This window comes from Globicephala melas, chromosome X (assembly GCF_963455315.2).
Source record: "Globicephala melas chromosome X, mGloMel1.2, whole genome shotgun sequence".
Lineage (NCBI taxonomy): Eukaryota > Metazoa > Chordata > Mammalia > Artiodactyla > Delphinidae > Globicephala > Globicephala melas.
This window is the reverse complement of record NC_083335.1, coordinates 110,918,850-110,932,062: the sequence shown is the minus strand read 5'-3', so window position 1 is coordinate 110,932,062 and position 13,213 is coordinate 110,918,850. Positions and strand designations below refer to the sequence as shown.

The 13,213-nt window shown below is 45.3% G+C and overlaps 1 protein-coding gene and 1 non-coding gene across 2 annotated transcripts in view; one reads left to right on the top strand and one right to left on the bottom strand.

Moving 5' to 3' along the window:
* Positions 1–98: 98 nt before the first annotated feature.
* Positions 99–171, bottom strand: TRNAV-UAC (transfer RNA valine (anticodon UAC)). Its single transcript has one exon. It is a non-coding gene; the product is annotated as a tRNA-Val (tRNA).
* An 806-nt stretch (positions 172–977) lies between these two features.
* The window catches only part of PPEF1 (protein phosphatase with EF-hand domain 1), a 156,913-nt gene continuing 144,677 nt past the window's right edge, over positions 978–13,213 (top strand). The window contains exons 1-3 of the mRNA XM_030843736.2: positions 978–1,437; positions 2,333–2,385; positions 3,510–3,549. The gene's annotated coding sequence lies outside the window, so the exon portion shown is untranslated. The remainder of the gene's footprint in view (positions 1,438–2,332; positions 2,386–3,509; positions 3,550–13,213) is intronic.

Here is a 13,213-nt window from a genome sequence, read left to right as displayed (position 1 = left end):
CATTCCAAAAAGTAGACAAATAAAGATTAAAAAAAAATTAATGGGAGAAAGAAAAGCACTTCTCTTCTTTAAAGAGTGAAAAATCAACCGTGCTACTTTGGTTCCACTGGGGCTCGAACCCAGGACCTTCTGCGTGTAAAGCAGACGTGATAACCACTACACTATGGAACCCCCTCGCACCTCCCTTTTATCATTACTTTATTCATAGTGTCACATGAGAACCGGCTCCTCGGCTGAAACCCCGCCCATCCGCCGTAACTCCGCCCCTGCCGTGGCCCCGCGCCGCCTGTGAGATTTGGTGTTCGCGGCCAGGTGGCGGGCTCCGGCTCCGGCGTCTGGGTAGTTCGTCCTTCCTCCCCGCCGGCCTCGTCGCCCCTGCGACCACGGGGAGGCCAGGGCGAGGGGTTACCCTCCTGGCCAGAGCGTCGCCCCGCTAGTCACCCTTCCCCAAACTTTCCCGCAGCCCGGGCGTCGGCGAGGTCGGCCCGGTGGGCGGAAGGGGACAGTGCCCGGGCGCGGCCCCTTTTGACAGCTCCCCTCAGCCTGAGGGACCCGCACTTCCCCACTTTCCCCCGGGCACACTGAGCCGCTTCCGGCAGCATTGGAAGCCTTGAGTCCGGAGCAGGGCGCACAGGAGCACCACAAGGAGCCGAAGATTCAGGCAGCGCGGGGCTGGGGGGGAGGGCTGGGGGCTCCTTTTTATATTGGCCTTTATTTTGCCAGGGTTGGAAAAGGCAGCTGGTCACTCTGCCTCTTCCCCGAGGATACAGGCTCTTAATGCTTCCCTGACCTTTTCCACAACATTCTTCCCCTTCCGGAAGCCCCAGAGGGGCTAAAAATTACAGGGCGTTTGTTTGATCTTATTTGTCTGGGGTAGGGGAGGGGTGAGGAGGCCGGTATAAACAGGCCGTCTCTTTGGCTGGCGCGGGGAGGGGGAAGCAGGACCGGCCACAAGATTTGAGGGGCCCAATGCAAAATGAAAATATCAGGTTCCTTGATCATAAGTTATTGACAATTCCACAACCATGACAGCAGAGCATTAAACGCAGCGCGGGCCCGTGAGAGTGCAGCCCATGAGCCTGCCCCTGTGCTTCCAGGACTGTGGTCCCGATAAGGTGCTGGGACCCTCCATTACGAAGGCCGCCTGTATGGTATCGTTTCTTGGTTTCCATTGTCGGTGCCCTTTGCCCTCCCCAGTGCTTCTGGATGGATCTTCGTCACCATCCTGGGATTGCTCGCCATCCTCAAGCTTGAAAACGCACTTGAAACCATTTGGGTGGGTCGGGGGCGGCTCTTTCAGTGGTGAGTTGGAGTGACTGAAGGCTGCGGCTGTCCTTTTCCCAGGCTGGCAGAATGAAGGAGAAGTGATGCTGATTGTATGAAAGCAACGCCTTCAGCCAACTCCTGTCTTCCTGGGAAGGCCCCTGGGAGAAACAGGTGGGTGGAAGGTGCACTAATTGGGGGGGTGGTGGTCAGGATTCTAGCGCTGCCTTGGCTACTCACTAGCTGTGTACTCTTGAACATCAGTTCACTTTCCAAGCCTCTGTATCCCCCTTTGTGAAATGCATGGGCTGGACTAGACACCCCCTTTCCCGTCTGGGTCTCAATGTTATCTCTACTTTCCGGGTTGGGAAAATGGAGGCACTTATCTGCCATGTAAATTTTTCCACAGAAACAGAGGCAAGCTGGCTTAGGTTCTTTAGTACCAGGTGTCCTATATCCTAGTTAGCTCCCTGTAGTGTTCATCATGGACCCCTTCCAGAATGCCTTTTTGTTGATACGTTTCGAGAGGCCTCTTGAACACTTGACGCTTAGGTTGTGAGCCATGAGATGACCATGAGTGGACAGCCACTAGCCAGAGGATGAATTCATGAAAACTCCATGTTTCCTGCTAGTCAGTGAGCCATAATGACTCCCATCATGCCCAGTGATCAGTATATTTAACCCGTTGCCAAACCCTTGTCAGTTCAAAACGAGGCTGTCAAGAATTGGGCCTAAAATTACACTCACTAGTCGTGTTCTGGTTTGTCTCTAGGGAATACTTTGCCCTTCCTCGAGCTTTCTGTCTGCCCTTGCTATAAGGGTGGGTTCGCCACGTGCAAGCTTTGGCCAGGTTCCCACACAAAGAAAAGAGGCTGGTACACCTCTGATGCACGCAACACAGGATTCTGCCTTTAGCAAAAAGGAGGGAGACTTTTGTTCCACTCCTCTGCTGCCTTCAAGTTGTATTCACAATCTGTGTTGCTAGTAAAGTGCAATATGGTTTACAAAGCACTTTCACATACATTCCTATGAGGTAGCCATGGTAAGTATTACTATCTCCATTTTTCAGCTGAAGAAGTTGAAGCCGAAGAGTTCGAATGTCTTGCCGAGACCATTCTGCTGGTGAGTGGCGGGGCTGGGCTCATACTCAGTTTTCTGATATCTAAGTGATTTGGGGAGGCCCGCGTTCATAGAGGCTGCATGTTGTTCCCATAAGAGTTCCATTGGTGTCTTATAATATTTTGTATGCATGCCGGTGAGGAAGTGGATACCTTTTTTGTCTTTTGTAATTTTTAAATGAAATCCCTAAAAGCCAGAAGTAAGAGCCCGTCGTGAACTGCTGTTGATGACTTTCACCTTGAAACCACCAGCATCATGGCTTGTGCTGCAGCTGGCCACAGTTTCCCCTGGCACTTTAGTCTGTTCAGTCAGATTTGTGAGGCCTGTGACCTCCGGGTCTGCCCATAATCATCTGAACAACTACCAGAGAAATAAACGAACTAGCAAATAAAGACTAGAAGTCACTTCAAACTTTTTGAGTCCTCTGATCTCTCAGGTGTTTAGTGTGACTTCCCCAGCGTTTGGCTTCACTGACGGCTTCCTTCACTGACGGCCTCCTTCACTGATGGTTTGGCTTTCGTCAACCAAGGAAACCATGGCCCCAAACACCGAGCTGACTTAGGAAGCTCCATTGAGCTGATTTCATTTAGAAATGATTGTACTTTGTCTTTCAGTGTATATTCAAGTATTTACTAAGGAAAGTGAGTGGTTACCTTAGTATGGCAGAGTTCACCTTATTTTTCCCCTTTTACGGCTCATCAGAACATTTGAAACTAGCCTGTTGGAATGGGTGTTTGTTACTTTTTGGCCACCTACCTTTTCATAGTTAATTACATCCCTCAGTCTTTTTGCCCAGTTCAAGTTCTGTGGTCATTTTTATCACTCCTTTGCCCCTTTGTTGCTTGTACTTGTTGGCAAAACCAGTCTGTTAAATCCAACTGTTTCCCCTCTCCGCCTCTGAGTATGGCCCCAGGAGGAACACACCTTCAGGCCTACTGGTTTCACATTAAATTCTTGAGTAAGTACCTCAAGTGTGTTCTTAATGCGGCCCAGAATCATGTCTACTTTCCCTGTCCGTTCATTTTCCACCTCACCTGGAGGACAGGTTCATGTCTTCTCTCCCTAAACTTCCTGTACCTCCTTCCCCAACCTCACCTACAGCTGATGACCTTGCTTCCTTATTTCAGTGAAAAAAAAATGCAAGCAGCCTGAAGAGAACTTCCACAGGTAAGCCCCACATCTGCTCACCTGCCTGCATCTGTGCCCTCCTAGATCTAGGCCAGGGATTTCCTACCACAGCCCTGTTGCCATTTGGGACCGGGTAACTCTGTCGTGGGGGGCTGTCCTGTGTATTGTAGGATGTTGCGCAGCATCCCTGGCCTCTACTCACTAGATGCCCATAGCACCATTCCCCGAGTTGTGAGAACCCAAAATGTTCCCTGGCGGAGGGGGCAAAATCTTGGGGGCTATCTGCCGATGTCTGGAGACGCTCTGGGCTGTAGGGGTTAGTGTGCTACTGGCATCTAGTGCGTAGAGACCAGGGATGTAGTGAAACATTCTGCAGTGCACAGAACAGCCACCCACCACAAGAAATAACTGGGCCCCAAATGTCAATCGTGCCATGGTTAAGAACTCCTGCCCTAGATGACTTGTCTGAGTTCCTGTCGACACCCAGCCCTTCACCTGCGCTTGCCTACTCAAGGAAAGCCCTGCAACAACTCCCCTCTTTCTCCTGCATCTTTATTTATTACTATTATTTTTTAAAATTTTATTTTATTTAAAAAATTTTTTTAAATTTTTGGCTGCATTGGGTCTTCATTGCTGCACGTGGGCTTTCTCTAGTTGTGGCGAGTGGGGGCTACTCTTCGTTGTGGTGCGTGGGCTTCTCATTTGGTGGCTTCTCTTTGTTGCAGAGCACGGGCTCTAGGCACGCAGGCTTCATTAGTTGTGGCACTGAGTTTCTGCAGTTGTGGCACTGAGGTTCCATAGTTGTGGCTTGTGGGCTCTGGAGCACAGGCTCAGTAGTTGTGGCATACAGGCTTAGTTGCTCCGTGGCATGTCTTCCTGGACCAGGGCTCGAACCTGTGTCCCCTGCATTGGCAGGCAGATCCTTAACCACTGTACCACCAGGGAAGTCCCTCTCCTGCATCTTTATTTACCTCCTCTATTGGATCATTCCCATCAGCATACAAACATGCTGTAATTTTTTAGAAATTTTTATTTATTATTTATTTGGTTGCACTGGGTCTTAGTTGCGACTGGTGGGCTCCTTAGTTGTGGCTTGCCAGCTCCTTAGTTGTGGCATGTGAACTCTTAGTTGCGGCATGCACGTGGGATCTAGTTCCCCAACCAGGGATTGAACCCAGGCCCCCAGCGTTGGGAGCTCGGAGTCTTAACCACTGCGCCACCAGGGAAGTCCCATACTATAATTTTTTTCTCATCACTAAAAAATAATCTCTTAATCTCATTGCTGCCTCAACTACTTCCATTTCTCTGCTCTCCTTTATAGCAAAACTCTTAGAAAATATGTCTTTAGGTGCTCTCTCCGGTTCCTCTGCTCCTCTTGGAAGCACTTTCCCCTCCCAGCTTTTAGGATGCCACCCTCGCCTGATTTTTGCTTCCTACCTCGCCAGTCACCCCTTCTCAGTCACCTTTGCTGGATCTCATCTCTTTGACCTCTGAACATGGGTGTTCCACAGGTCTCAGTTCGTGGACTTTTCTATTCATTCTCACCACTCTGGTGACCTCATTTAATCTAATGGCTTTAAATATGGTCTGTAACCTAGATGAATTCCAAATTTATATCTCTAGTCCAGACTTTTACCCCAAACTCCAAATCTACCTACTATACATGTCCATTTAAATGTCTAATAGGTATCTCAATCCTATTCTGTCTGTGTCTAAACTCCCGATCTCCATCCCCTCTCCTTTCTCAGTCTTCCTTGTCTCAGATAAGGGCAACCTCATCTTTCCAGTTATTTAGGCCTAAAACGTAGAAAAAAATGGAAGAAATCATACTTGATTCTTTTTTTCCCCTCACACTTCAAATCTAATCTCACTAGCGAATCCTATTGGCTACACCTTCAAGATCTATCTAGAATCTAATCACTTTCTACCATCTGCCCTGCTACCATACTAATCAAAGCCACCATCACTTTTTGTCTGGATCATTGCCAAGAACCTCATATTCTGGCCTCCCGGCTTCTGCCGTTTTCTCCCTACAGACTGTTCTCCACACAGTAGCCAGAGTGATCCTTTTAGGACCTAAGTTAGATTGTGTCACTTCTGCTCAAAACCCTTCAGTAGCTCCCCACCTTAACTAGAAAGAAAGCCACAGCCTTACAGTGGCTTGCAAGGCCCTACATGATCTGATCTTCCACTTATTACCTCTCTGATCATATATCCTATTACATTGCTTTTACAGGACCACACCTGCCTGCTTGCTGTTCTTCAAACACAGTAGGACTCTTCTGCCTCAGGGCCTTTGCACCTGCTGTTCTCGCAGCCTTTACTGCTCTTTCCCTAGGTCGCCCCATTGCTTGCTGTCTCATCTTGCTCAGGTATTTGCCCAGATATCTTCTCAGTGAGGCCTTTCCTGACTGCCCTATTTAAAAATTGCTATTTTCCTTTCCCCTTCACCCTGGAAACTCAGTATCCCCCTTTCCTGCTTTGTTTTTCTCTACAGTGCTTATCACTATCTAATTTTCTAGATATTTACTTATTTCTAGATATTGTCTGTCCCCTATCATTCTCAACTAGAATGAAAGTTCCATGAGGCATGGATTTGGTTTTGTTCACTGCTGTATTCCACAGAACCTAAGTAGCGCCTAGTACATAGTAACCGCTCAATGAATATGTCTTGAATGGATCTGTTCAGGGTTGGGGAATGACTCACGCCAGGTCAGTCCCAGTCAAAGCTAATCCTGGGCCTTTTGTGTGAATTCCTGAGAAGAGACATTTCCGTGTTCACCCTGGACTCAACGTGAGCTAATCCAGAGGCTGGAGGTTCTGCTGCCATCTGATTATTGCATTGTATCAGACGGGGCTCTGAGTTGCCCACAGCAGAACCTTCTTGCCCAAAATATTTACTGCTGTTCCCTACATGGGATTTTTACACAGTTGCCCCACTGATAGTCTTGACCGGGTGACTGACTTTTGCCAGTTGGGTGTGGGCGGAAGCGATGTGCCTCGCTTCCAAGCACAGGTGTGAAGAGCCAGCTTGCAGGGTGCAGCTTTGATGTTTCCCCTTTGTTATGAGCACAGCAGTGCCCCAGAGAGAGGTTGGCCTGAGTCTTACAGGGAAGACCACATGTTACAGAACTGCAGCCAACCTGCGCAGGAACAGCAGTGAAAAATAAACCTTGATAAGTATAAACTAAGAGTTGGGGTATAATATCACCTAAGCTGATTCAACACTCCTACTAGTTTGAGAAGAAAATGCGTTTATTAAAGGATATACAGTGGCCCACAGGCTCTCCGAGAAGGCTTTGGAGATTCCAAAGCCAGGAATAATGTCTAAATCTCACTGCGGGGCTGCACCATCAAAGATGCCTGCCCACTGCTGCCCCTTCTGAATACAGAGTTAGCAATGCAAGCCAGTGATGGGGCCCAGAGTCTCTATCACTGCTGTATCTGCAAACTGGACCCTTCTGCCACTAACTTTGGGAGAGGATGGCTTTCATAACCCCTTGACTCCTTGTGTTGCCCTTTTCTAAATTTAGGTCTCGCAGAGCCTAGGTCACATACCTGTGCTCCTGCTATGAGAGAGGCTGGAAAATCAAATTCCTTGTTTCTCCTTCGAGGACTCAGATGTGGGGAATTACCAAAACATAGGGAGGATGTTGAGAAGATAGTGTGGGTGACCACAAGTCTGAAGGACATCGGCTGCCTGCCTGAAGCCTGAGAATGGAGCCAACAGCGAGGGATTAGAGCTGAGAAAGAGCGACCAGGTGCTATCATTTAAGGCCTCGACCAAGTCAGACCTTAAGTATACTTGTTGGCTCTTTAGCTATTTGAAGGGTGCATTTCCGGTTTTGCTTAGACCAGTGGGAGTCGGGTTTACTGACTCTTGCAACTGAAGGAGTCCTGATGGTTCATATCTAAAATGTTGGGCATCACCGCAGTGGCTGGCATTGCTTCCCTGGCTCAGACACTGGGAAGTTTTGTTGCTCTCAGTTCCCAGGAAATGTGGAAAGAGGCTGATGGTCATGGGAATCACCGCTTTGGCAGGTCAGGGCTTTGGTTTTCCGGCATCCTGGGCAGCCATCAGTTCTCAGATGCAGCAGGGCACTTGTTCCCACGTATTACAGTAACCAGGACGGTTGAGGTTACAGAGTGGGCAACACAACTGTGGCAGATACTGCTAGTTGCTTATTCAATATCCATTCTTCTTTTTGTCAGTAATAAAAATAAGAGTAAACATTTGTATAATGCTTGCTATGTATTAGAGACTATTCAGACTCTTTACTCATATTAACTCATTTAATCCTCACAAGAACCCTGTGAGAAAGGTATTGTTACTATGCTTAGTTTACAGATGAGAAAACCAAAGCACAGAATAATTAGGTAACTAAGTCACACAGGTAGTAAATAAAGGAGTGGAGTTTTAACACCCAGGCCATCTGGCTCTATAGGCTGTATTTAACCTCTACACTGCACTGCCTGATTTTGTTTGACTCAGCAATGTGTCCAGCTAAAACAGTTTGATTTCCCAGGTTCGCTTACAGCTAGAGGAGACTGTGTGACACAGTTCTGGCCAATGACTTGTATGGAAGTAGTTGGGTTTACAAAACCATTTCTTTAAAAGGAGGTAGACTCAGCTGGTATGCCCCATTTTGCCCTTAGCTTCACTTTCTCCTCAGAACGCAAATGTGATGCTGGAGGGAGAGCAGCCATTTTGTGACCATGAGTTGACAGTCAGGAAGAAGAAAGCTACATTGCTCAGCAGAAAGAAGGAAGTTACCTGGGTCCCAGCCCCAAATTTACTACTTCCAGATTCCTCGTTATATGTGAAAAGTAAAATCCCTAATCTTTAATGCTACTGTTTAGTGGGAGTTTCAGTTATTTGAGGGAAAATACAATCACTACTGATTCAGTATTTCCACACTTCTCTCCTATACCATTTTGGCAATGTCTTTAATCTGCCCACCAGCTACTGAGGGACTGCTCCTCAGTGTCCCAGTCCCTTGATTGAAGTTGTTTATTGTCACATACCTGCAACATGTCTAGGAGCTCAGTGTTTGGTAGTGTGGGAATTTTTTGTTTTGTTTTTTTAAGTGTATGACATGGCCCCATCTCAAGGAGTTTGAAGAACATTAATTAACCCAAAGGACTGATTTATTCCAAGATATTAATGGATGATAATGGCTTGATGTGGTTTTTCCTAACTTTGGATGTTACTGAATTTTAATCAGACCCTGTCTCTTCTTAAAGAAGAAACTCAAAAGAGCAGGCAGAGGGGCAGGGTGATACGTGAAAGCCTGTCTAAAAGGAAAGATGGCCTCTTGTAGTATTCCCCTCAACACCAGCTATATATAATCTACAAAATCACCTGCAGTCACATTCAATGAGCTTAGATTTGATAGCCGCTCAAGGGAGAAACAGATCAGCTGTAAATACTTTGTCTCCCCCTCCATTATTTATATGACTTGAGATGCCTCCAGTTTCTAAAGTCACTCCCCTGGGACTATGTAATTGAGCACAGAACAATTTGGCTCCTCCCCACTCCTACAGAACCCCACTTAAGAGGGGGTGCCTGATAGTGGCGTCCAGCCAATGCTAATTGGTGACGGAAATGAAATTTCACTCTACTTCCACCAAACTTACTGTCTTTAGATTTAAGTGGATTCAGCTGTGCACACAATGGGCCTTGCCTCTAAGCTTTCCTCCTAGTCTGATGGGAAGATTTCAAGAGTGGTGGAGGTGTTAAACAAAGATCATCTTATGTGTTTGTATTAGTGATTTTAAGTGTTTGTGATTTTTTTGGATACAGTTAGGGTATAGTCTGAAGGCTATATATAATAATAAAACCAAAACCAATTAATAGGTTGTTTAACTCAGTTAGAGGCTGTCTGCAGGCTAGCAGCTTTCCTTTGCTAGATCTTGTTAAAATGCAGTGGGTTCTATTTTGTGCAGAATGAGCAGGCTGCCATGACAACTGTCTGTGAATATTATTTCAATATTAGTCATACGTTTCCAGTGTCTGCCTCTGGGTCCAACGTTCATTCTAAAACCCAGATGCACATCTGTTCTTAAAGGAGTCCTCCTGGACGTGTTTACAAAAAACAAAAACAAAACAGTTTCAGTCGGCTGGGTTTTTTTTTTCTTTTGGAAGAGAAATTTGAATGAATTCACACAATTGCAAATGGTAGATTTTATTGCTGTTTCTTTTCTTTGGGAAAGGCGATTTGGATATGAATTTTTTATTGTCCTTGACTGTAGATTTGATTAAATAGAATAGGAGCCCGGAGATTACTCATATTGCCTGTCTTTAGTTACATGCCCACCTGAACACTCCCTTTTGCCAGGAGAAGAGGATGTGCGAGCTGCCTAGGCCTGTGTTATGTGCCCAGCCCTGGGCAGTCACTGTTGCTTGGGAAGTGGACTCATGCTGATTGAATTAAGCCAGTGAAGTCTCACACTTAGAGTGGAGGGTGGTGTCAATCCCATGCAAACCACAGGGCTTAGAATAGGGAGAGGGTTGATCTCATAAAGGAAAATTGGGGTACTATTGCAAGGGATGGAGGGGAATACTTGTCGGCCACCTGGTTAGGCAACAAAATGCTGGGCAAATAATAACATTTACTGAATACTAACTGTAAGCCAGGCATCACTCAAACTGCTTTACGAGTGTATCGCTTAGAGAATGTTTGGCTGCGTGTGATGAGGTAAATGATGAAATAACAGGGACTTAACACAGAGGGGTTGCCTTTTATCTCATGTGATATGAAGTTAGGAAAGAAGCAACTTCACATCGTCATCTGTGTCCCAGGCTCATCCTTCAGTCTTTTTGCAATATCATTCTCAGCATGAGCCTCTCTTCCTAATGCACTCAAGAGGGCTGCTCCTCCTCCAGGCATTATGTCATGGTTCCAGGCACAGTGGGGGAAGGGCAAAAAGGAAAGGGCTCATGACAGCTGTCTTGTCTTTTTTATCAGAAAAATGGCTTTTCTGGAAGCCTCAGCCAGTAGATTTCAGCTTATGTCGTATTGGCCAGAACAGAGTCACATGACCACCCCTAACTGCGAGGGATCCTAGCAAATCAGGTTTCGGTGGCTGAGTCCATTGCCACCTAGAATAAAATTGGGACTTTATTGGTAAGGAAGAAAGGAGAATAGATACTGGCTAGGCAACTAGCAATGGCTGCCACAATATCTATGAACCCATTTATTCCTTACGTCAACGCAGTGTGGGTGGCGCTATTACTATCCTGGTTTTTAAGAACAGGCACAGAGAGGTCATGTAATTTTCCCAAGCTCACACACAGCTGTTAAGTGGTGGAGCTAGATCTGACTCTGAAACCGAATTCTCTGATGCTCCCAGACATACCCCAACCCACCGGTCAGACCACATTTCTTCTCCAGGATGTGTAACCACTCAGGAAATGTAGGCCTCTCCTAGAAATGGTAGCTAATATCTGTTTAGCACTTTATAGTTTATGAAGAATTTTCCACTTAGATTATTCCATTTAAATATTATTATCCCTATATTAAAAATGAGAAGACTGAGGCCCAGAGAAGTAATAAAAGTTACCTAAGGTGCCCACCTTGTAAGTGGCAGAGCTGATGTTTACTCAAAATTACAAGAACTTATTCCTGGTCCCCTTTCCTAATCCTCCTATTCTTCCACGCACAGAGACTTCATTTTTTATTTTTAAAAATGACAGTAGTTTGCTCCAGACCCTATATTAACTTCACAACCTTCTCAGGAAAAACAGTGCAGAGAAATCTTGGATCTCTCACCAACTGGTTTTCCTAGTGTCCTTTTCATGTAGCCATACCAACAGGATCATGGCGTATCAGCAGGAATTGTGTTTAGTAGTGAGAAACAGAGACCTAAGCGGGGAGGTTATTCTTATCTCATGTAATGTAAAATCCAGAGCTTCATTCAAAATGTGAGAGTATTCATTACAAATAGCTCTTATCTACCTGTTAAAGTAAAAGTCATTAAACATATAGGAATTGCCTGTCCTTAGTTACATCAGGTTAATTTGTATTACATTCCTTAAAACCACTTTGTAAATCAGACTTATTACAAAATAAGAATTAACAGTCCACCTCACTGGGGTAAATTAGTGAAGTTTTAGTACATTACTGATACCTCAGTTTGCTTGTAATTGTTATTTCTCTCATTCTTTCCAAATATTTGAAATCTTTAGCTATGGCATTGTTTGATTTATACATCACAACATTCTCTTGTTCTGGTGATACTACTGAATTGACCGTAAAAATCACAAAAGCATTGTAGAATATAGTTGGACTTTAAAAGTCATGGAAGAGTGGGTTGAAAAAGAAACAGAGATTTAAACAAATATCATACTGTGTTATGAGGCAGTGCCTCTCAAAGTATGCTTTACCATCACTTGGGAATTAATTAGAAATACAGATTCATGAGCCCTACTCCAGACCTACTGAATCAGAACCTCTAGGGGCTGGGCCCAGGAGTCTGTGTTTTAACAGGATCCCCAGGTTATCTATAAGCACATCAGAGTCTGAGAAGCACTGTTTTAGAGAGTTTCATGTAAATGACACTCACAGATTGTGCCCTCTTTGGGATATTGGTGAAGATACTAACTTCAGCTTTAGTAAACTAAGACCTATATTAAACCCTAGATTCTCCTTTGAAAGTCCCCAAATCATGGAGTCCAGTTATGTACTCCAGGTCACTGAACCTTAATTCAAGTGTATGCTTGACTCCATTCCCCTATCAGCACTTTCAACTAAGTAATCAGTATTTGTCTTTCCGATGTCAGTTTAAAGATCGACTTCAGGGACTTCCCTGGCGGTCCAGTGGTTAAGACTCCACACTCCCAATGCAGGGGACATGGGTTCGATCCCTGGTCGGGGAACTAAGATCCCACCTGCCATGCTGTGTGGCCAAATAAAATAAAATAAAATAAAATAATGTTATCTTCAGAAGCCTTTGCTTGACCTCCTGACTCACTCTTATAATCCATGTACTTCTCCTTTGCAATTTCACATTTATTTTTATGATTATTTGATTAATGTTTACTTCCCCCACAAGGCTATAAACTTCATGAGGGAAGGGACCAACCTTGTCAGTTCTGTTGGTAGTGTATCCCCAGGGTCTAGAACAGTGCCTTGCACACAGTAGATGCTCAACAAATATTTGTTGAATGAATGTATGAATAAAACCAAGACAAGAATAAGTTTTTGTTTTGTTTTGTTTTTGGCCGCGCCTCTGCGGCTCGTGGGATCTTAGTTCCCCAACCAGGGATCGAACACGGGCCCATGGAAGTGAAAGTGCCGAGTCTTACCACTGGACCGCCAGGGAATTCCCAAGAAAAAGTATTCTTAAACTAAAAACTTTTCCACAGTCTTCACCATAAACTCTTAGTCATCTGAGGCAATACTGGCAAGTGTTTTGAAAAGAAAGCCATGGATCTTTCCTCGGCCTTGCTTTAGGTAATAGTTTCAACATTCCTCTAAGAAACCAACTGTTGTTGTCTGTGTTCATAAAAACAAAAATGGTTGAAAGGGAGGCAACGGTTGGCAAAAAGAAAGCTTGAAGAACCTGGAACCTGCCTTCCCAGTAAGCAGGAAGTGGTTCTCTCATCCAGGTTGTGTTGTTCACATTCTGTTGGCAGGTACTGTCATACCTGCCTCCATCATTGTGGGGTTGCCAAGGCAACCTATTAAAGAATAATTCTAGA